Genomic DNA, 21,522 nt, shown 5'->3' on the forward strand with positions numbered 1-21,522 from the left:
ACAGTTTATACTATAGACTTGAATACTTTTATGTTACTTGGAACATGTTTGTTTATCTCATACTTGAGATCAATGATAGTCTTCCTTCTGTCCTTGTTCTTTCAAGTTGTGTACTTTGTGTTTATTCTTGCATGCTAGTTTATTATTATTGTGTTTGAGTGTTGGGTAAATCAGCGATAACTTTTGTTTAACCTTGTAGCCTCTTTTATATGAGAATATGAATATCTGGGAACAGTTTTTGAGTTTATTTATGTATGGAAGGTGTTCTGTTATTGTGAGTTTAGTAACTTAACGCGTCTTCTAATTTTATTTCTAGACTTATTTATTTGTGGATCACCAGTTGTAACATATTATATTTTCATCTTGTTTGATCCTTTTTTTTTGTGGGTGTGGATATCAATATATTGCACCAGTTGCTACAGAAATCACTATTTTGCTCCAGTTAGTATGGGTATCCTTTATTGATACTTTGGTATGTAATTTTCTGCTTTTGTTATGAGTCTGTCTGTGATTACTGAACATTTGCTATTTTTATTTATTACTGAACATTTTGCTATTTTAGGCTGTTAGTGATTGTTGTGGCCAGTTTGAGATGGATACGTCCTATTACTTTGAATATTTGAAGTTAAGCACCGGTTACACAATATGCTATTTGTGCTCTCCTTTCTAGGAATAACGAAACACGGTTTAGAGTGATGTAAATCCACAGATCTTCTGCTGTGTTACTAGGGAAGGAAAACTCTATTAATTTCTCCTCATATTAATTCCAATTTACTTTTTGTAGTTCAATTTTTGCATGTGTTCTGGTTGGTGCTGATGATGTGACGTACCGAAAACACTTCATATTGGTAAATAGTCGCTGTTTGAATCTACTCCTATAATGAATATTAGAACCTGTTTACTAATGATGTTTAAAATATAAAAGTTGCTGCTAACTATATCGGTTTTTAGGTCATGTAGATCTATGAGGGTCATATACATTTGACCTCTTCCATTACCCCACGTGACAATGTCCATGTGTATAATTACCATTATACTCTCCTTTACTTAGCACACACTGTAAAATTAGGGACGGTAAGCGCAGATAGTCCTTTTGTAGCTTTGCGCGAAATTCAAAACAAACAAACAATCATTAATTCATACTTACTTTCCCTCTAGCGGACAGTGTTATCACTATATTTCTACCTAACCATAACAATAGTTGATGCTCTTTACTGACCATATAGTGCACTGAGTCGTTTAGGGGAATTTATAACTACATTAATGTTTCTGAAAATCTAAGGTATCAGTGAGACTTTTAGCGAAACGTTTTTTGTTTGTCTTAGGAGTGGTAAAATTTATTTTGTTAATCGGTGTCTTGAGAATGAAACAGTCATGTTTATAGAACCATAGCGTTTTGTGTTAAAATTTAGAAAGATAAATTAATTTTATCATAATAAAACAGGTTCAGAGAGATTGTATCACAGAAAACAATTTCTGATACACTCTATCGATCCCAGTATAGAAATTAAAGTCCAGTCATCTTATATGCCGTTATATTACACTTAGATACCGCAGTACAGAAACAGTTGAATTCTGTACCAGTAAAGAATGTCTAGATACATTTTATCCCAGAACATATATTGTACTACTATATAAAAAAAGTAGATTAAGACATACGTCAGTTAGTCTTACAGCCAAGACAACCTGCTGTAGGACATTCTGAGAATTATTAATACGAGTCTTGGCGATCCTTCGAGGTGGAGGATGATGGATCTCCAATTTCATACAGGGGTCCCGGGATGGCTAATGAAGCCAATCCTTGCTGCACAGGTCTTCTGGCAGTAAGGGCAGGTCAGTTCAGGGGAAGGAGAGGTTTCAGTAGTAACTGGAGTTGTTTCATCTTCTCTCGCTTCTTTTCAAAATGTTGGAAACTTTGTAAAACTTGGAAGACGTCTGTACGTGAGTTGATATAACGTGTGAATGACGTTGCACACCAGCAGACACACGGTCTTTAACAAGCACAACAAGTTGAGTCCAATGGCAAAGAAACCAAGACGATTAGAACTTGTAGAACTGCTGCAGCCCTTGTCCGTCCTTCCTGCCGTTGAGGAGTCCAGGTTGGGGTCTTGGGGTTGGGTCGTTTTTTGTCAGGAATCTCACCCTCGCTCTTGCCATCATGGATGACCCTACCAGAAACGCAAGCCTCCCGACGACATCGCTCTCAGGATTACTTGCACGCGCATGCTCTCTCACCACGACAAGGTGACGATCCGACTGGAGAGTTAACAGAAGTAATAGTTTAACGTTTTTCTATTTTCTGTCTTCAGACCCTGGTAACCCAAACTATCATGTGATTATATTTATTGAAATTTTACTTCCCACACCAAATTATAAGGCAATTTGTTAATAAATTAATGAGATATAACGTGAAAAACTTTGATTGAATTTAGCATCAGGAGATGTTATATTAAGTATTTAGCATAGATGATGATGTTTCAAAGAGCTCTGCCGATTTCAGAGGGTTAATGACAAGTATCTGTTAGTCTATATTCCATGTTGTTACTATAAATAAGCTATTGACCATGTTTTGAGAAGAAACAAAGATACGTAAAGTTCTGTTTTGAATAATATGGTTGTGATCTTATTCATTTCTTATTTGATGGGATTTGTTAACGTGTATTGATAAAAAGTCTAATCAAATTAAATGTGAAAGTGATGTGCGGCGAAAAAGAAGAATTAAATGTGTGACTTAAAGGAATGAAATAAAATTGCAGACCAAACTGGTAGCTATATCTTTATGTCCTAAACTGAACAAACAACGTAGCTAGGCTAATTGATGAATGAATATTTTCTTTAGAATTATTTATTGTCAATATTACAAGTGTAGCTAGAAGTTTGACCGCCAATTTTGATTTCATTCTATTACGGCTAGAAAAGAAAGGTGTATAAAAAGTAACTTTCCAGTCTTATATTTGTCATCACCCAATACGTTTTTCGTTGAATACCAGTCTCATGAATTGAGCTATGTGATGAAAGACAATGATTCTGTGAAAACCTCTTTACATTTGAAGGAAGTGTAATACTTTAAAAGTTACGTGTTAAGTGCTGAAAGGGCAAATTAAGTTGAACGTGGATGAAATTACAATTAAATTTCTCACTTTACAATCAACAAATATATTCACATAATATAATCAACGCTTCTTTCACATGAAATGATAAGATTTCAGGGCTAACTGAAATTTCTTCTTAGTGCAATTATAAATTTATTAAAAGTTGAAACATCATCTTGATTAGTTGGAATGAAGTCAAATATTTAGTGTACGTCAGTATGAAATAAAAATTAACAAATTTTCTCTAACATTTTATAGCTTTGATCTATCTTCGTTTGAAATACATATGAGAAAAATCCAAATATTGGCTACGTTTTTTGTTATTAATTAAAAACAAATAAGTAGCAGTTTGTGTATTAGCTGTTTGTTAGTTAGTTGTAGAGCCTTCAGTGTGATTACGTCATATCACTCCACTATATAAATACTATATAAAAACTTGAAAAATTCTTTTTACATAGTCAACTAACTTACAGCTGATATAAACGTCTTTTACTTTATCGCAGCCCAACGAACATGAAGACAGTGGTAAGTGTTCTACAGTTTATTCTATAAGTTAATTATATGCCAACCTGCAACACAACTCATCAGAGATAAAAAACTGTATTTGTTGCACGGTATAATTTCAATATCAGAAGTGACAGCCCTCTACGTAGAATAATGTGAGATAATTTGACTAAAATTAAATCTTATGATACGAGACCTGATCTTATTATGGGATATTGTTAGTGAAATATACGTTTGATAACAATATTTTTTGAAAGTTATTCAAATTTAGTATAAAAGAATTCCCAGTAAAACAGCACTGTGACAAATGTTCTCATCATGTAAAACAACAAACAGGAGGAATTATGTTGAATTTCCCACCAAGCTTCTCGAGTGGTATCTGTCACAACACCAGTGTGATGACACTAACGTTGACTAGATTCATCAAGTTAATCAACATTTGTAATTTCAATTACAATTATTAATATAAATTAGGCCAAACGATTTCGACGAAAGAAGAATAATGCCATTTATTTTACAATAATCTGTTCTATCTAAGAACATTTCACAATGAAATCATAAAGCTTTACGGGGAAAATGTTATACGATAAGCTAATTTATATTGTAATAATTTGTGTGTCTGTTTTTCTTTGTAAAATAACTTTGTTCCACACAATTTCCTCAAGGACCAAGCGAGTAGGTTGTTTGTTTTTAGTGGTAATAGTTTTATAAAAGATATAATTTTGATATTTATTTTTATTACAGATTTTCGTTCTTCTTTTGATGACTACGGTCTTCATTACAGGAAGTTTCGCTAAAAATTGAAATAGCAAAAACATCCGGAACATTTACGATGGTTACGGTGATCCTAGAAACACAGGGAGAGGAAGGGGAGTTATTGACCTACCTGGCTTTGACGTCGATCCAGGTTTTGGAAGACGTGACGGAAATGGAAGAGGCAACAAAAAAGTTGAGAAGAGACGCCATCAGAGACTTAGGCTTGGAACTTCATCCCAAGTTTGGCTTAAAAAGCGGTGGATAGTGGGTTGAGAAACGGAAGAGGATTGGGTAGAAGTCCAAATAGGAACGACGGTCTACATTTTGGCGGAGGAAATAGTAATGATAGAGGAAATGGTTATGACAGAGGAAAATTCGTAACAGCTAACCGAGGTAAGTATTATTGAATATTTCAAACTTTAAATATGAAAATATTGCAAAGTTCCACTTTTCTCGTAAGAAGTGTAAATAATTTAACCTTCCAGCCATGCTGCTCGACAAGCAATCTGAAGAAACAAACTTGAACCTGTTTTAACTTATGTTGATGCCCCCAGTTGGTACAGTGGCAAGTCTATGGATTTACAACGCTGAAATCAGCGTTTCAATTCCCCTCGGTGGACTCAGCAGACAGATCGATGTGGCTTTGCTATAAGTTTGTTTGTTTGATTTTTGAGTTTCGCACAAATCTACTCGAGGGCTATCTGTGCTAGCCGTCCCTAATTTAATAGTGTAAGACTAGAGGGAAGGCATCACCACCCACCGCCAACTCTTGGGCTACTCTTTTACCAACAAATAGTGGGATTGACCGTCACATTATAAAGTCCCCACGGCTGAAAGGGCGAGCATGTTAGGCGCGACAGGGATGCAAACCCGCGACTTTCAGATTACGAGTCGCACGCCTTAACACGCTTGGCCATGCCGGGCCGGCTTTGCTATAAGAAAAACACACACACACTAATGTTAATTGCATGGCATGACCAGCTGGTTAAGATGCTCAACACGTGATCTGAAAATCACGGGTTCGAATTTCCGTCACGCCAAATTATTCTTGCTTTTTCAACCATGGGGCGTTATAATGTTACTCTCAATCCCACTATAGGTTTGTTCAAAAGTAGCCTAAGAATTGGCAGTGGGTAGTGGTGACTAGCTTCCATACATTGATAAATTTGGGATGGGTAGCGCAGATAGCTCTCGTGTAGCTCTTTGTGAAATTGAAAAAAAGCAAAGAAACCAATTCAGTAATACAAAATTAAAAAGAGGTAAAATGATGAGGCAGTTCATAATATTTGGACAGAAACTTATTGACTGACCGACATTTACCCCCACGTGGCAAAGAGGTAAGTCAGCGGTTTTACACCAGTGGAAACCGGAATTTGGTACTTGTTGTGGGTATGCGTAATGTATAAGAACTCAAAATTAATACACATTAAACAATATGTTAAGTATGCAATGAGAATCATAAAGGTGTTAGCACACGTGTTCTTTTTAGTGCAAAGCTACACAGTGGGTTATTGTAATTCATCCACCGTATATAACCTAATACCGGTTATTAGCGTTTTAAGTCCCTAAAATCATCGAAAAGTCGTTGAGAGAAGAGAGAGAACTATTGTATTTGTGCAGCATAAGTAATTCTCACGTTTAATAAAATGGTAAAAATGAAATATTGTAACTTCTACTTCACAATTAGCTCTAAATAAATAGGAGTATATTACTTAAGGGAATTGGGTTTATGATATATAATGAATAAATAAATAATTTTAACTTAAAAACAAATTAATTAAAATACGTTTAATTTATTTTTGTTTGGGCTTGTTTTCTTAAGTTGAAATTAATTATATAATTAGTCAGTGATTTGGATTTGCTGTTTTTAACGCAATCCTTTCTTATGATTTTCGGGTTCGAATCCCCGTCCCATCAAACATGTTTCTCCTTTTAACCATTGAAGCGTTATAATGTTAGGGTCATTCCAATAATCGTTGGCAAAAAAGTAGCCCAAGAATTGGCGGTGGGTGGTGATGACTAGCTGTCTTCCCTCTAGTCTCACACTCCTAAATTAGGGACTTCTAGCGCAGATAATCCTCGAGTAGTTTTGCGCGAAACTCAAAACTATCCAAACCAAACCTTCATATTTTAGTTAATTATTTTCACCAATATATATATATATATATAAGTATAATGAAAACTATTTCACAAATAATTCAATACACCGGTATGTCTGTGAATTCACAGCTCTAGAATCTGGGTTTCGATTGTGGTGGGCTGAGACCAGATGTCCCATTGTGGAGCTTTGTGCTTAGTTAGAAACAAGCAAACATATATGATATAATTCATATTTTTCTTGATACATAAATTTCTCCAATCCCTTAAAATCATTAAAGTTAATTAAATATCTTACTTATGACAACATTGACACATTTTGTGGTTTTAATTCAATTTGTATGAAACTTTAAAAGTACTTTTTATTCTTTATCACTTCTTAGGATCTTGATTCTCACTGAAAGAAAAGATGTTTTGAAATCTTACCTTCATTTAATTAACAATTCGCAAATTAAGTAGTGTACGAAAAAATATATATTTGAAATTAATTACAATAAAGTGAATTTTGAAATGAAAAACTTTGTATTGAATATCAAATAAAGTGTAATTTGTACCTAAAATAAATATTTTTTTTTCTGTCTGTTCCTCCTCCACCAGAAACACATTTCGATACCGAATCAAGTGTTTGCTTCGGTTAGTTTTTGCGATCTTACTCATAAATATTTGAACGTTAATATTATATTATAAAGATATTGAGAGGAAAAAGAAAGTCAAACGTGTTACCAGTCGAATGGGCTGTAAATATCTATACAGTAAACAGTATAAACCATTAAAATTTGTATTTGTAAGTAATTTAAAATAACACAACTATATTTCTGTAATTAATATAAACTAAACAAGTATGTCTTTTTGAACAGTTAAACTACAAAATTGTGTTTCTTTAAATACTGTAAACTACACAACTGAGTATGTGTGCTGAATATAAATTATCACAAGATTAGAGTGAATTAATCTATGAGACCTTTTCCCTCATTTATATCTACTATATTTTTGTGCGATAGAAAAGAGCGGGAAATTTAAACAGAAGAAATATATTTATTTTATACTTTCTAACTGCACATTTTATTATTGTATATTTTGTTTTGGTAAAAATTGTGTTCAAATATAACTATTTACAGCAGTTCCTGTAGTAACAATATAGAAACTAACAATTTATAAAATATGTTTATGGTTTTTGACATCTGGGAAAATTTAATATGGATTTAGTTCACATTTGTGCTGAAAAGTTAGTATGTACAGCTGTATTATCATTGGTGAGTCTTTTAAGGTGGATCCAGAATTTTTTCGGGTCGGTTTTATTATTCAGTTTTGAGCAGAAGTTGTATCATTTTTCTTGTTTTATTTGTGTTCTGATATGATTTTTTATATTGTTAATTTGCGTTTTTGTTTCTCTGTCTCTTGTTATGATGAACCGTCTTCTTAATTGTCTTCCTTTTTTGATTAGGGTAATTATTTCGGTATTGGGTTTCCATGTGTTATTTGTTGTTTTATGGTGTTGTTTTGGTATTGTTTCCCTGGCTGCTTTCTGAAGGAACTCCGATTATTGTTTGACAGTATTTATCCATTTCAATATCAGTTTTAACTTCTTTTACAACTTTATTAGGTAATAGATTGTCTAATTCCTGTTTATAATTTTGCCAAATTGCTTTACTATAATTAAACTTTTCTTTCCTGTTGGTTATATTTTTATGGGTGGGGGGCGAGATCGAAGACGCAACATCTTTTCCCACCTGGAATTTTATTAGTTTTTGACTCATGTTATATGTGCAGAGGCACAGGTCAAGTATATCACTGGTGTTAGTGGCATACGCTGTGTGTGTAGGGGGGGGGGTATCATTTAATAGGACTATATTGTTATCATCTATGAACTGTAAGAGACTTCTTCCATTGTTGTTTGTGCTCCTGCATCCAAAGTTGACATTTTTTACGATTTCGGTCTCCAATAACTACAGAGTTATGGTTGTGGGAAAAGGTGTTGTTGAGTGATGTTATGTCTAGTTGTTTATTTAGTGAACAGTATAGTCCTGCTACAGTTACTTTTGTGTTGTTTATTTGGTGAACAGTATAGTCCTGCTACAGTTACTTTTGTGTTGTTTATTTGGTGAACAGAATAGTCCTGCTACAGTTACTTTTGTGTTGTTTATTTGGTGAACAGTATAGTCCTACTACAGTTACTTTTGTGTTGTTTTTTTGGTGAACAGTATAGTCCTGCTACAGTTACTTTTGTGTTGTTTTTTTGGTGAACAGTATAGTCCTGCTACAGTTACTTTTGTGTTGTTTTTTGGTGAACAATATAGTCCTGCTACAGTTACTTTTGTGTTGTTTATTTGGTGAACAGTATAGTCCTGCTACAGTTACTTTTGTGTTGTTTTTTTGCAGAATATCCACAGTAACATGTTCGTTGTTACTGCTCAATCTAATTTCTGGTATTATATGTCCTCAGACTTGCCGCCGATACACCAGAGAGGGAGAGACCTAAGTTTACTCTTACTTTGTGTTTGAAAACCTCAGCTGAACTTATTGTCGCATATGGTATTGTAAAAAGTGTTATATCACACACATTTATTTACTTACATAGTGTGTGCTGCGTTTTATAGAAGTTTTATATGTAATAATTTTACATCACTCTCAAAAAACAATAAGTTAGTGTATAAAACTTACAAAGAGGGTTGATAACATTGTATGAAAATAATTCTGAATTTGCAGACGTTAATAATTAGTCACATAAAAACTGTAGCCGATATGAAGCCTTGATGAAACAAATCGTATCAGGACGACGGTTTGGCATTGTTTCGCGTTTAGTAGAAAAAATCGAAGTATGGTTCTACATAAAACTGATCGTCTTTCAACAAATGAAAGCAGCGGTTGTCAGTCTAATAAAGTTCACAATAGATGCTTTACTACATCTACAGTCAGAAACCATTATTAGATGTGATTTTATCATAATTTTAATTTAAAATCTCATTAATCGACAGGCACATACTGTTTGAGTAAAACTAGATGACGCTATATTCCAGAAAAAGTTTGATAGGAAACTTACATTTATCAAATTAAATCATGGTTTCAGATTATTTATCTATTGATTCATTGATCTATTTTCATCGTTTCCTTTTTATTAGTTATTTGAAACAGTATGGAGGAACGAACTCACTGGCTTTACTTTACGTAACATTTCCAGGTTTTCTGCATTTTTAATGTTTTATTGTGATATAGGAAAACAATATGACATTTTATTGTCGAGTTTAATAAGATTCATCAAAACTGTTAAAAGTATAGCAGTTTGTTATATTCAGTAGCTTCTGATCTTATCAACCAATAAGGATCAGAATTTGATAATTAATTGAGTGACTAATAAAGGTAATTGAAAATAACTTTTATACTTATTATCAGTCATAATGTCGACAATTTCCCATAAAATTTAGGTTGTTTCCAAACAAGATATCAAACTTATAATGTTGAATAATCATGATGAAAAAGTGAATAAAACGAAAAACTGATAAACATAATAACATAGATTTACACTTCACATGAGACATTAATGTTTGACCTATTACATTGTAAACCGTTACATATTCCAAATAGTTCTTTAAAGATTTTGAACAAGTAGAAGTGTTCATCATAATATTATTACAACCACACTCTAAGCAAGTTTCTATATATACAGTCTTATATACGGCAAACATAGTTTGCGGAATGCTATTTAAGTTAGCTATTTAATACAACATACATTATACATATTATAAATTAACTATATTACAGACATTATAGTCAATAAAGTTACTGAAAGTAACCTTAAAAAAAATTGAAACATATATTAGAAGAACACACCTATGCTCAGTAACATGATAGTAAAGTATATAAAACACTTGAATTGATTTGAGATTTATTTATACATTCTTCAAGAGCTGTTAATTTAAAAAATAAAGTGGGTAAAGGAACTTATTTCATGAGAACATGAGTTGTTAAGCATACATGAAGTGCCAACTGAGAAAACATTGTTACGATACAAGTATGTGGCTGTAGAAAATAGCGTTCGGTAAGTTTATATTATGTGAGTTTTCACGATGGCAAAGTCACATCGAGCTATCTGCTGAGTCCACCGTTTGTTCAGTTGTCTTTATTGTGAAACATAGAATATTAAGTAAATAAGAAATAATTATTCGACGCAACGTAGAGCTTGTTTTGTCTGCAAGACTAACTAACGTGTGTCTTAATTCACGTTTCTTATATAGTCGTACAATATCTCTGAACTTTCTGTACTGGGATAAAATGTATCTAAATATTCTTTACTGGTACAAAATTCAACTGTTTCTGAACTGCGGTGTACGGTATCCATACGTACTGTAACAGCACATAACCTGACTGGACTTCAATTTCCATACTGGGATAAAATCTATCAGAGATTTAATCAATGATACAGTCTCTCTGAACCTTTTTCTATACTGTAACACAAAACGCTATAATTCTAAGATAGTTTCTCTTCTTGAAGGGCAAGCAAAGAGCAACAATATTTAATTGAAACATTTATGACATAAAACCGTACTTGTAAAAAACGTAAGGTAATTTTCTAAAACACTTGTGATGTAACAAAGCATTTGCAATTAACGTATAGTTATTTACTAAAACACTTTTGAAATAAACGTGTTTTGCTTTTATATGTGATGAAACAAAATAATGTTTATCATTGTTATTAAATACTTGTCTTGATTTTTGTAAAAAAATTTCGCAATTTTGATTTTCTGTCTTATTTTTACTGCACTTCCTTGTTGCCTTACGTTTGAATTTCAGGTATTTTGCTAATACCGCATGTAAGTGCTAATTGTTTACTTCGGCTGTATTTTCATAACATATTCCTCAGTTCAGGTTCAAAGCAAGTTTGTTTGTTTTTGAATTTCGCGCAAAGCTACATAAGGACTATCTGCGCTAGCCGTCCCTAATTTTGCAGTTTAAGACTGGAGAGACGGCAGGCAGTCATCACCACCCACCGCCAACTCTTGGGCGATTCTTTTACCAGCGAATAATAGAGTTGACCGAAAATTATAACGCCATCACGGCCGAAAGTGCGAGCATGTTTGGTGCGACCATAATTCAACCTGCGACCCTTAGATTACGAGTCGAACGCTTCAACCCACCTGGCCATGCCGAGCCTTCTAAGAACGTATATTATCACAAGCCAATTTGTACAGATTTCTGCACAGCGCGTTTTAACAAGTGAATGTGGATAGATTAACAACAACAAGTTACACACTATGTAGCCCTTAAGTAAAAAAAAAAAAGGTCAATACGTTTCCAGTCAAAAATGTCACAACTGAACCAGAAAACCTGTTCTAAATGTAGATAAACATCTCGAATAGACCTCACTGCACGTGTATTCTATACAATTTATTGAAGACAGCTAGAGTTCGATGTATTATTGACGTGATTTGATATTCCAGTTGTTTAGAGAAGTATTACGAATCTCCAGTTGAAATATACATACAACGTAGTTTATTTGTTCTAATACTATTCTTTAATGTGTACCTTTAACAAAACATGAAAAACAAAGTGGCAAGTTTATTTTATAATATGTATATGATATGTTTTTTCTCAGCTGCAGCACAGCGGCTTATAAAACGGCTCAAAGTTATTATTATTTTATTAATATTTTAAGTACGAACTTCTAACTCATATCTTCATCACCTCTTGATCGAGTTGAGAGCTAATATCGATTGATGTTCTCGATCGTACCAAAAGTATCACAGCTTAATTCAGTGTAATCCTGCCTAGAATAATCTTAATTGAAGGTAGGTTGATAGGAATCCTGAATAATAATAAAATTGAATAAAATATACCCACTCCCTACCGCTGGTATTAGTAGTGTAAGTAAATATAGGTTGAAAAAGGACACAAAAATTGTCTCGTAGATTAATTTACTCAAATTCTGCTTAACAGATTTTGAAGTGCCCTTGGTTATTTAGGTTTCTGTCTTGTTTTATCAAATAATGCTTTTGATAGCAAAGATGTGTTTTTAGTTATGTCTTACTGGAACTATCAGAGTTAACATCTCAACTGCTTGTTTTTGAATTTCGCGCATAGCCAATCGAGGGCTATCTGCGCCTACCCGTTCCTAATTTAGCAGTGTAAGACAAGAGGGAAGGCAGCTAGTCATCATCACGCTCCGCCAACTCTTTGGTTACTCTTTTACCAACGAATAGTGGATTGACTGTGGGATTGACCGTTACATTATAACGCTCCAACGACTGAAAGGGCGAGTATGTTTGGTGCGACCAGGATTCGAACCCGCGGCACTAAGTTTACGAGTCGAACGCCGGGGACTTTTAGCGAGTGTGAGCTGAGATATAGGAGAGTTTTCTGCAAACTTTTGAGCGTATATAAGAATAGTGTAGGAAAAACTTATAACCCTTTCCCTGCGACAACCACCTTCACTTATCTGAACAAAGATAAATTACTATACTCACTTGGATAAAACTAATTACCCATACTGTAAGAAACAGCACCAGTTGAATGAGAAGAAAAAAGAGTTACGTAATTCAAGTGAAAATTCTGAAGATGAAGGTGAAGAAACTTCTCATACAGAGGTGGAGATAGTTCCTTCTTACACTAAAAATACTACGAATGATGCTACTAACTTAAACAAAGCCTTGGATGTTGATAACGCAGAAACTAATGAAGAAGAAAAAATCTAGAACAAACAAATGAAAACCAAGAGTTTACTCTGGTAGTGTCGAAAAGAAAAAGTAGAAATTCATTACAGAATGAAACTACACAACCAAAAAATACACCACTTAAAACAAAACACCCAACCTTTTCATTATTATTGAAGGCGTGCCTGGCACATATAATCAACAGTAACTTGCAGCGGAAATTAGCAGATGTGAACCAACTGTTGAAACCGCTAGCGTCAAGCGTTTTACCTTCAGGCGGTGTCCTTGTCCGAGGTCAAGGATTTGTTTGGTTTATTTGGCATTTCGCACAAAGCTACTCGAGGGCTATTTGTGCTAGCCGTCCCTAATTTAGCAGTGTAAGACTAGAGGGAAGGCAGCTAGTCATCACCACCCACCGCCAACTCTTGGGCGACTCTTTCACGAACAAAAAGTGGGATTGACCGTCACCTTATAACGCCCCCAACAAGTCGAGTCCAATGGCAAGGACACCAAGACGATTAGAACTTGTAGAACTGCTGCAGCCCTTGTCCGTCCTTCCTGCCGTTAAGGAGTCCAGGTTGAGGTCTTGGGGTTGGGTCGTTTTTGTCAAGAACCCACCCTCGATCTTGCCATCATGGATGACCCTACCAGAAACGCAAGCCTCCCGACGACATCGCTCTCAGGATTACTTGCACGCGCATGCTCTCTCACCACGACAAGGTGACGATCCGACTGGAGAGTTAACAGAAGTAATAGTTTAACGTTTTTCTATTTTCTGTCTTCAGACCCTGGTAACCCAAACTATCATGTGATTATATTTATTGGAATTTTACTTCCAACACCAAATTATAAGGCAATTTGTTAATAAATTAATGAGATATAACGTTAAAAACTTTGATTGAATTTAGCATCAGGAGATGTTATATTAAGTATTTAGCACAGATGATGATGTATCAAAGAGCTCTGCCGATTTCAGAGGGTTAATGACAAGTATCTGTTAATCTATATTCCATGTTGTTACTATAAATAAGCTATTGACCATGTTTTGAGAAGAAACAAAGATACGTAAAGCTCTGCTTTGAATAATATGGTTGTGATCTTATTCATTTCTTATTTGATGGGATTTGTTAACGTGTATTGATAAAAAGTCTAATCAAATTAAATGTGAAAGTGAAGTGCGGCGAAAAAGAAGAATTAAATGTGTGACTTAAAGGAATGAAATAAAATTGCAGACCAAACTGGTAGCTATACCTTTATGTTCTAAACTGAACAAACAACGTAGCCAGGCTAATTGATGAATGAATATTTTCTTTAGAATTATTTATTGTCAATGTTACAAGTGTAGCTAGAAGTTTGACCACCAATTTTGATTTCATTCTGTTACGGCTAGAAAAGAAAGTTGTACAAAAAGTAACTGTCCAGTCTTATATTTGTCATCACCCAATACGTTTTTCGTTGAATACCAGTCTCATGAATTGAGCTATGTGATGAGAGACAAATGATTCTGTGAAAACCTCTTTACATTTGAAGTGTAATACTTTAAAAGTTACGTGTTAAGTGCTGAAAGGACAAATTAAGTTGAACGTGGAAGAAATTATATTTACGGCTATGTCTTTTACGTGGGTGAGGAAGCATCACATTATTCTTATATAAATAACGATTAAGAAAACAAGTATTTCTAAGCATAAAGACGCGATTTATTCTGAGAGAACATACTAGATTTTCGACATCACATTGGTTTGACTTGTTCAGACACATTAATGTTCTGTCGAAACATGTAGTATGTTACCTTAGAACAAATGACTTCATTTTGTTTAAAATCGTTCTTTGCTAACTTATTATTACTGTGGTTTGCTTAAACGGCACACTTTCGTGTTAATAGAAATATTATTGTTTTCGTGCATACACAGAAAATAAATAACTTTTTACAGATATATTCAAAGTAGATATCCAAATTTACGCATTTTTTTGAACGTCAAATTAGATTCTAAGTTCTGCTTCATTAGTATTCATTCTTAAGAAAACTATTGTAAGAGGCGGGAAGTCGATCAGAAGTGAGGAGATGCAGCAATTTAAACGAGAAACTTGGCAGAAATGATGAAGCATTGCGCCAGTTGTTGCTCGAAGCAGCCATCTTTGCTGAAGAGAGTTCGATCTCTCTGAGTGGGTATTTGGGTATTGATGTTAAATACCCAGGAGGGTCAGGTACAGTAGTCCTCTTACTCTCTTCCGAATGTTGATAGCATCTGGCCCGTTTCAGGGCACAGTCCATGCTTGGACACACAAGAAAGTTTATTTTTTATTTTCATTTTAATATACATTTTTGTATTATTTCTTTTCTTTATTTTTTATGTTACTTTTTTCCATATGGAAAATGCTACTACTACTAGTAATAACAATAAAATAAAAAAATTAGCAGAAGTAGCGGTCAGTAAAAGTGACTCATTTAAGCAGAGCTTTGGTGAATTTTTTTTTCAGTTTATTGAGTCTACTGAATAATATCACTTGCGTTTTCGGAATATTGATTTCAATTCTGTATTTCTGGCAGTATTCTTCGATGTTATTTAGAACTGGTTGTAGGTTCGTTGCTGCAATTGAAAGAGTGGGGGCACTTTTCCAGACTGCTACATCGTCAGCAAACTGTGATGCAAAACCTAAATTTAGGTCCGACAGAGGCATATTACTCACATACATGATAAATAATATAGGGCTAACAACCCCTCCCTGCGGAACTCCTGCTTCGGGTGAAAAGGACCCTGAGTGAGCTCTATTCACATTTACTTTGCACTTTGAGTTGTTCAGAAAGTTGGACAGCCAGCTGGGGTAAAGCCATTTCCTGTAACCTATGTCATAAACCATTATGCCACACTGTGTCAAAAGCTTTCTCAATATCGAGAAAGCAAACTACAGTGCATTCATTTTTATTAAAAGTGTCAGTAATTGATTCTGTAAGTCGAATCAGGTGGTCTGAAGTATGACGGTACTTTCGAACTCCGTTGTGAATTTCGGGTAATTTTGAATCAGACACAAAGAAATAACCTCCACTTGAACATAATAATACTATAGCACACACAAATAAAGAAATAGCCGAAGCTTTCAAAGATCAACTCCAAAATGTTTTTAAAACCACACTGATCCAGATATGAATACATATTTCTACAATAAAGTCACCAATTACATATTAAACAATAAACATCAATTTGTACTAATTTTTCCAATAAACATAACTGATACAAATATAAGTTCCGACACAGATTATGCAAGCATGCTACTTGTTTGTTTGTTTGTTTTTGGAATTTCGCACAAAGCTATTCGAGGGCTATCTGTGCTAGCCGTCCCTAATTTAGCAGTGTAAGACCAGAGGGAAGGCAGCTAGTCATCACCACCCACCGCCAACTCTTGGGCTACTCTTTTACCAACGAATAGTGGGATTGACCGTCACATTATAACGCCCCCACGGCTGGGAGGGCGAGCTTGTTTGGCGCGACTCGGGCGCGAACCCGCGACCCTCAGATTACGAAGTGCACGCCTTAACGCGCTAGGCAAGCACGTTACTAACAAATGAAATATCCCTTCAAGAATTACTTGAAGCAATAAAAACACAAAAACAAAGCACCAGATGAAGATTAAATGCAAGCTGTCCTTCTAAAAGGGCACTGAAATTGTTTGACCACCTAAATTCACTTTTTAACTTATCTCTATCCTCAGGATACATCCCAGTTTCTTGGAAGCTTGCAAATGTTTTGTTTGTTTTTGGAATTTCGCACAAAGCTACTCGAGGGCTATCTGTGCTAGCCGTCCCTAATTTAGCAGTGTAAGACTAGAGGGAAGGCAGCTAGTCATCACCACCCACCGCCAACTCTTGGGCTACTCTTTTACCAACAAATAGTGGGATTGACCGTAACATTATACACCCCCACGGCTGGGAGGGCGTGTATGTTTAGCGCGACGCGGGCGCGAACCCGCGACCCTAGGATTACGAGTCGCACGCCTTACGCGCTTGGCCATGCCAGGCCTAAAACTTGCAAATATATTAATGTTCCATAAGGAAGAAAAGCCAGCGAATAAACCTGATAGCAACCGACCAATCAGCCTGACCAGGTGTTTAGGCTGGTCATTCTTGAAAGAATAATCAGTAATAGACTCTCCACATTCTTGGAGATAACATCAAAATTACCAAAAGAACAAAATGGATTCAGGAAATTTAAACAAACGACAGACCACCTTATCCGATTAACCGAAACAATAATAGATAGCTTCAATAAAAAAGAATGTACAGTCGCTTGCTTCCTTGATATCGAGGAAGCATTCGACACTGTTTGGCACGATGGTCTAAGGTTCCGAATGAATGAAATGGAACTACCGCGAGGAATTATTCGCTGGTTATCTAACTTTTTGAAAAATAGAAAATGTAGAGTAAATGTTAAAGTAACTTTTTCTGAATACTTTACTCCACAAGCTGGTGTCCCTCAGGGAGATTAATAGCGACTTTTCATTAATCATACGGCCACTGATTTGATTTGTTAAAATAAAAATAGTAAGGTGGATGTCTTCGTGTCTAATAAAAACTGTAATGTGAAATAAAGATTCGACTGTAGCCAACCATACTTCATGATCCATAAATTTACTTTGAAAATTGGCTAATTAATTATTAAAATTGATCTGTTGATATCACGTGAGTGTGTGGCTCAATAATATCACTACATATGGAGTTTTTAATACTGTTCCAAAGAGTTTATGCAACATAACATACACCTGATAATTTAAATTAGATACAAGTTATTTTGATTTTTAATAATTCAGATACGCAGACTTTAAAATAAATATTCATTTCTTTCTATGACGTCGATATTGTCTGAAAAAAGGAAAAAACAAACTCTTACTTAGATCCAATTATTATTGCGTCTATAACTTTTTATTATTATGTTTTTCAAGAGAAATATAAATAAACTGAAGTAAAGATAAAAACATTGAGAAACAAATATGAATACTCATTCATCTTGATTTGTGAAATACTCGTATTTTATAATTAAAACTACGTATTCTGGTCTATCTTTTATTTATCAACCAGGACAATGCATGTCCATTGTTTCTTTTTCAATGTTGAAGACTATGTTCCTGTCCCATTCAACAAAAAAACATGAATTCAGATTAGTTTGGATTACGTTATGTTAGCTTAAACTTTCCTGAAAGCTTTCATAAAATATAAAAACTCTGTATAACTTGATTGCCAATCTTACAAAATAGAAAGAACTTTTAAGTATCCACAAAATAGTCAGTGATGGTATGTGTAGTTGACCTTATTAAGAAGAATTTCAAGATTTTCGTATGAGCCAAATGAGCAATAGGAACAGATACATATAAGTTACTATTGTGTAGAACACCTTTCAGACTTCTTTTGGAGCAATCAGTAAACAATCACAATTCATTCTGCTCATATACTGCAGCTTCTAGTGTTGGTATTAATTTTGCAATATTAGTGCAATAAACCAGGGAACCTTCATGCGAAAACAGTATAACTGTTTCTCATTATTTCTGTACCAGTAATGTGATGTCCCTACAGAAATTAAGCTCTAAGCCAGAACCCTATAACCCATAATTCCTGGAGAATCTTTTAAAAGGCTCAAATCTATCACGAAATTAATAAATTCATCTTGTATGAAAAGCTGTGGTTCATCAGATGCTTCAAGTTGAAAACACTCATTATTATTATTTCTATTGACATCAGATTCAGAATCAGATAACACTGTATCAAGAGTCTCTGGTGAAGTAAATACAGCTACATCAGATCTTATTACAAAATGAAGATTGGATAAGAAATTTCTTTTTTTATTCCGAGTATTGCAGCCTTGCATGTTTTTGAGAAATCTTGTGATATTTTGTCATTGATTCCTCACAACAAACTTACGACAAATGTAACAGAATATATTTGGATCATTTACATGACCTTTTGCTGCAATAACGACCAACAAATAATACTAAAAAGAAAAAAGTATCAAAGTGCACGCACAATCAGATAATATCCAGAAAGAGCCCAGCATGGCCAGGTGGGTTAAGAATTCGACTCGTAACGTAAGGGTCGATGGTTCTAATCCCTGTCGCACTAAAGATGCTCTCTTTTTTCGGCCGTGGGAGCGTTATAATGTGACCGTCAATCTCACTAGTCATTGATGAAAGAGTAGTCCAAGACTTGGCGGTGGGTGATGATGACTAGTTGCCTTCCCTTTAGTCCTACACTGTTAAATTAGGGACGAATAGCGCAGATAGCTTTCGAGAAGCTTTACGCGAAAATCAAAACAAACAAACCTGTTTCCTTGTTTCTCTCTAAGTTCAGCAGATTTTGTTAAATGTTTAACAGTTAACTGAAAAGCGAACTGCATTCTCTGTTATAACTCAGTCTTGTAATCACTGCATAGTAAATACTTTAGAAATCATTATATCTTTCTTAGGCAGCAGTACATCTCTACCATGTAGTTGAAAGAACGGACTTTCGAAAGTAGACTCATTTTCAGCACATACGTAATAAATGAAAAAGCTCTGTCCAAGTATTCTGATCTTTCTCACAGTATTGAGACATCGTATCCAACAAAGTTCTGCTGAATCTTTCTACTAATACGGTTGGAGTTGGATGAAAAGCAGTTGTTTCAGTTATTTTTTTGTTTTTTTGGCAATTAACAAATGAGAAATATCTTTTATTAACTTGGAAACAAAGTTACTTTCTATATCCGGCATTAAATACTGGAGTACAACGTATCTAGCTGCAATGTTATTTTAAAATACTTTAACAATCGTATTCGCTTTTTTATCAGACACACAAGTTATTTATTTACTCATCTTTATTTTGTTCACTAATCACATGATTTTAATTACTTCTAATTCATCCTCATTTTCGGTTCTAATTTTGTTGATAGACTATTCTCATCAGTTTCAGAGACTCTACACTTATGTTACATGGAGCATTCACATTAGAATGTTCTCTGCCTGTTATATGAATTATTTCAAAATCATAATCTTGGAGTACTAATGATCAACATGGCTAACATAGAGGAAAAGTTCATTAATGTTATTAGTCATCTTAATGGTACATGACATGTGATGATAGTAAATTTCCTACCATACAGATAACAACAAAAGTTTTTCATTCAATATACTACGGCTAAACATTCTTGTTCTGAGACCGAGTAATTTACTTCAGCTTTTCGTAAATGTCTACTGTAATAAGCTAAAGGATGTTCTTTTTGTTTTCATTTAATTATGGCAACACTGCATTTATAGCATAACCTGAAATATATATGTTTAAGATAATTTATTTACTAACGCCTGAGTAACTAAAAATGAATAACTTAAAATGAGTGATTTTAATGCAGCGTGTCCTAATTTCACGAAAGCTTTTTGTCTTTTATCTGCCCAAATAACTTCTCTTTCTTTCTTAGTTAGCTCAGTTAGAGGTTTGCCAACAACTCAAAATGTGGTGTAAACCTACTACAAAATCATATATATCCCAGGAAAGCAGGAATATCTAACTTTTTAGTTCAGGTTTAATACTGTTTTCATTATCATATGTCTTAGATATTCTATTTCTTTTATCAATAACTGACATTTCTTTAGTTTCCTGTATATTACGTAACAGATAAATGTCTTCAACTGTTACAACAATCAATCACTTTTTAAATTCTTCCCCAAAATTTAATTTTCCGTTCTTCTAAGGACCTTATGCAACCGGGGATACATAATAACTGATACTGCCCTCTGTTCTGCTTGTTCAAACATATGTTTCACACTTGTCTATCTCTGGCATTTTATGAGGTTTTCTGCTATAGGTTTATTTTAATTTAACACTATTATGTGACAAACTTGATTTTCACGACCAGGGTCACATCTCCTACAAATATTCTTCTGGTAATGTTATTACGCTTTCTTTATGTTTTCTTTCACATTTCCTAAGAAATAAATCATAATTTATTTTACTCTGTCGTGTCTGGTGTTTACTATTTCTCACATGATGCTGTGCTACTGCATCTAATGTTTCACAATTAGTAGCCTTGTCTACTACTGCGTGGTTAGGAAATATTACTTTACCTTTCACATTTTCTTTTATGAAACATTCATTAGTTATTACAACAATACTGCTATATTAATTAATACTAATGCTTGTAGCTACAATCTGTGAACAGTATGAGTGTAATTATTCCAAAAGAAGTATGAATGATGTTCTGCACCCTTATAACATATGTATCTGATACCACTGGTGTTTCGGTACTTTCGAAATTCTCGTACAGTTGACATTCAAGTTATACAGAGTTTTCGTGTGAACAGGCTGGAAAAGCTTGTAATGAGCATTGGATAAAGAAACAAGGGCTACAAACAGTTAGCCTGATACCAAGTTCACACACAAAAGTCCAACTCCAACATGTGTTTTGAAAATAAAA

General features: G+C 34.3%; 1 long non-coding RNA gene across 1 annotated transcript in view; it reads left to right on the top strand.

The window, feature by feature from the left end:
* The first annotated feature begins 4,349 nt into the window (after nucleotides 1-4,349).
* The window catches only part of LOC143242937 (uncharacterized), a 66,651-nt gene continuing 49,478 nt past the window's right edge, over nucleotides 4,350-21,522 (top strand). The window contains exon 1 of the long non-coding RNA XR_013023474.1: nucleotides 4,350-4,745. This is a non-coding gene — a long non-coding RNA (uncharacterized LOC143242937). The remainder of the gene's footprint in view (nucleotides 4,746-21,522) is intronic.

This window comes from Tachypleus tridentatus, unplaced genomic scaffold, assembly GCF_004210375.1.
Source record: "Tachypleus tridentatus isolate NWPU-2018 unplaced genomic scaffold, ASM421037v1 Hic_cluster_2, whole genome shotgun sequence".
Lineage (NCBI taxonomy): Eukaryota > Metazoa > Arthropoda > Merostomata > Xiphosura > Limulidae > Tachypleus > Tachypleus tridentatus.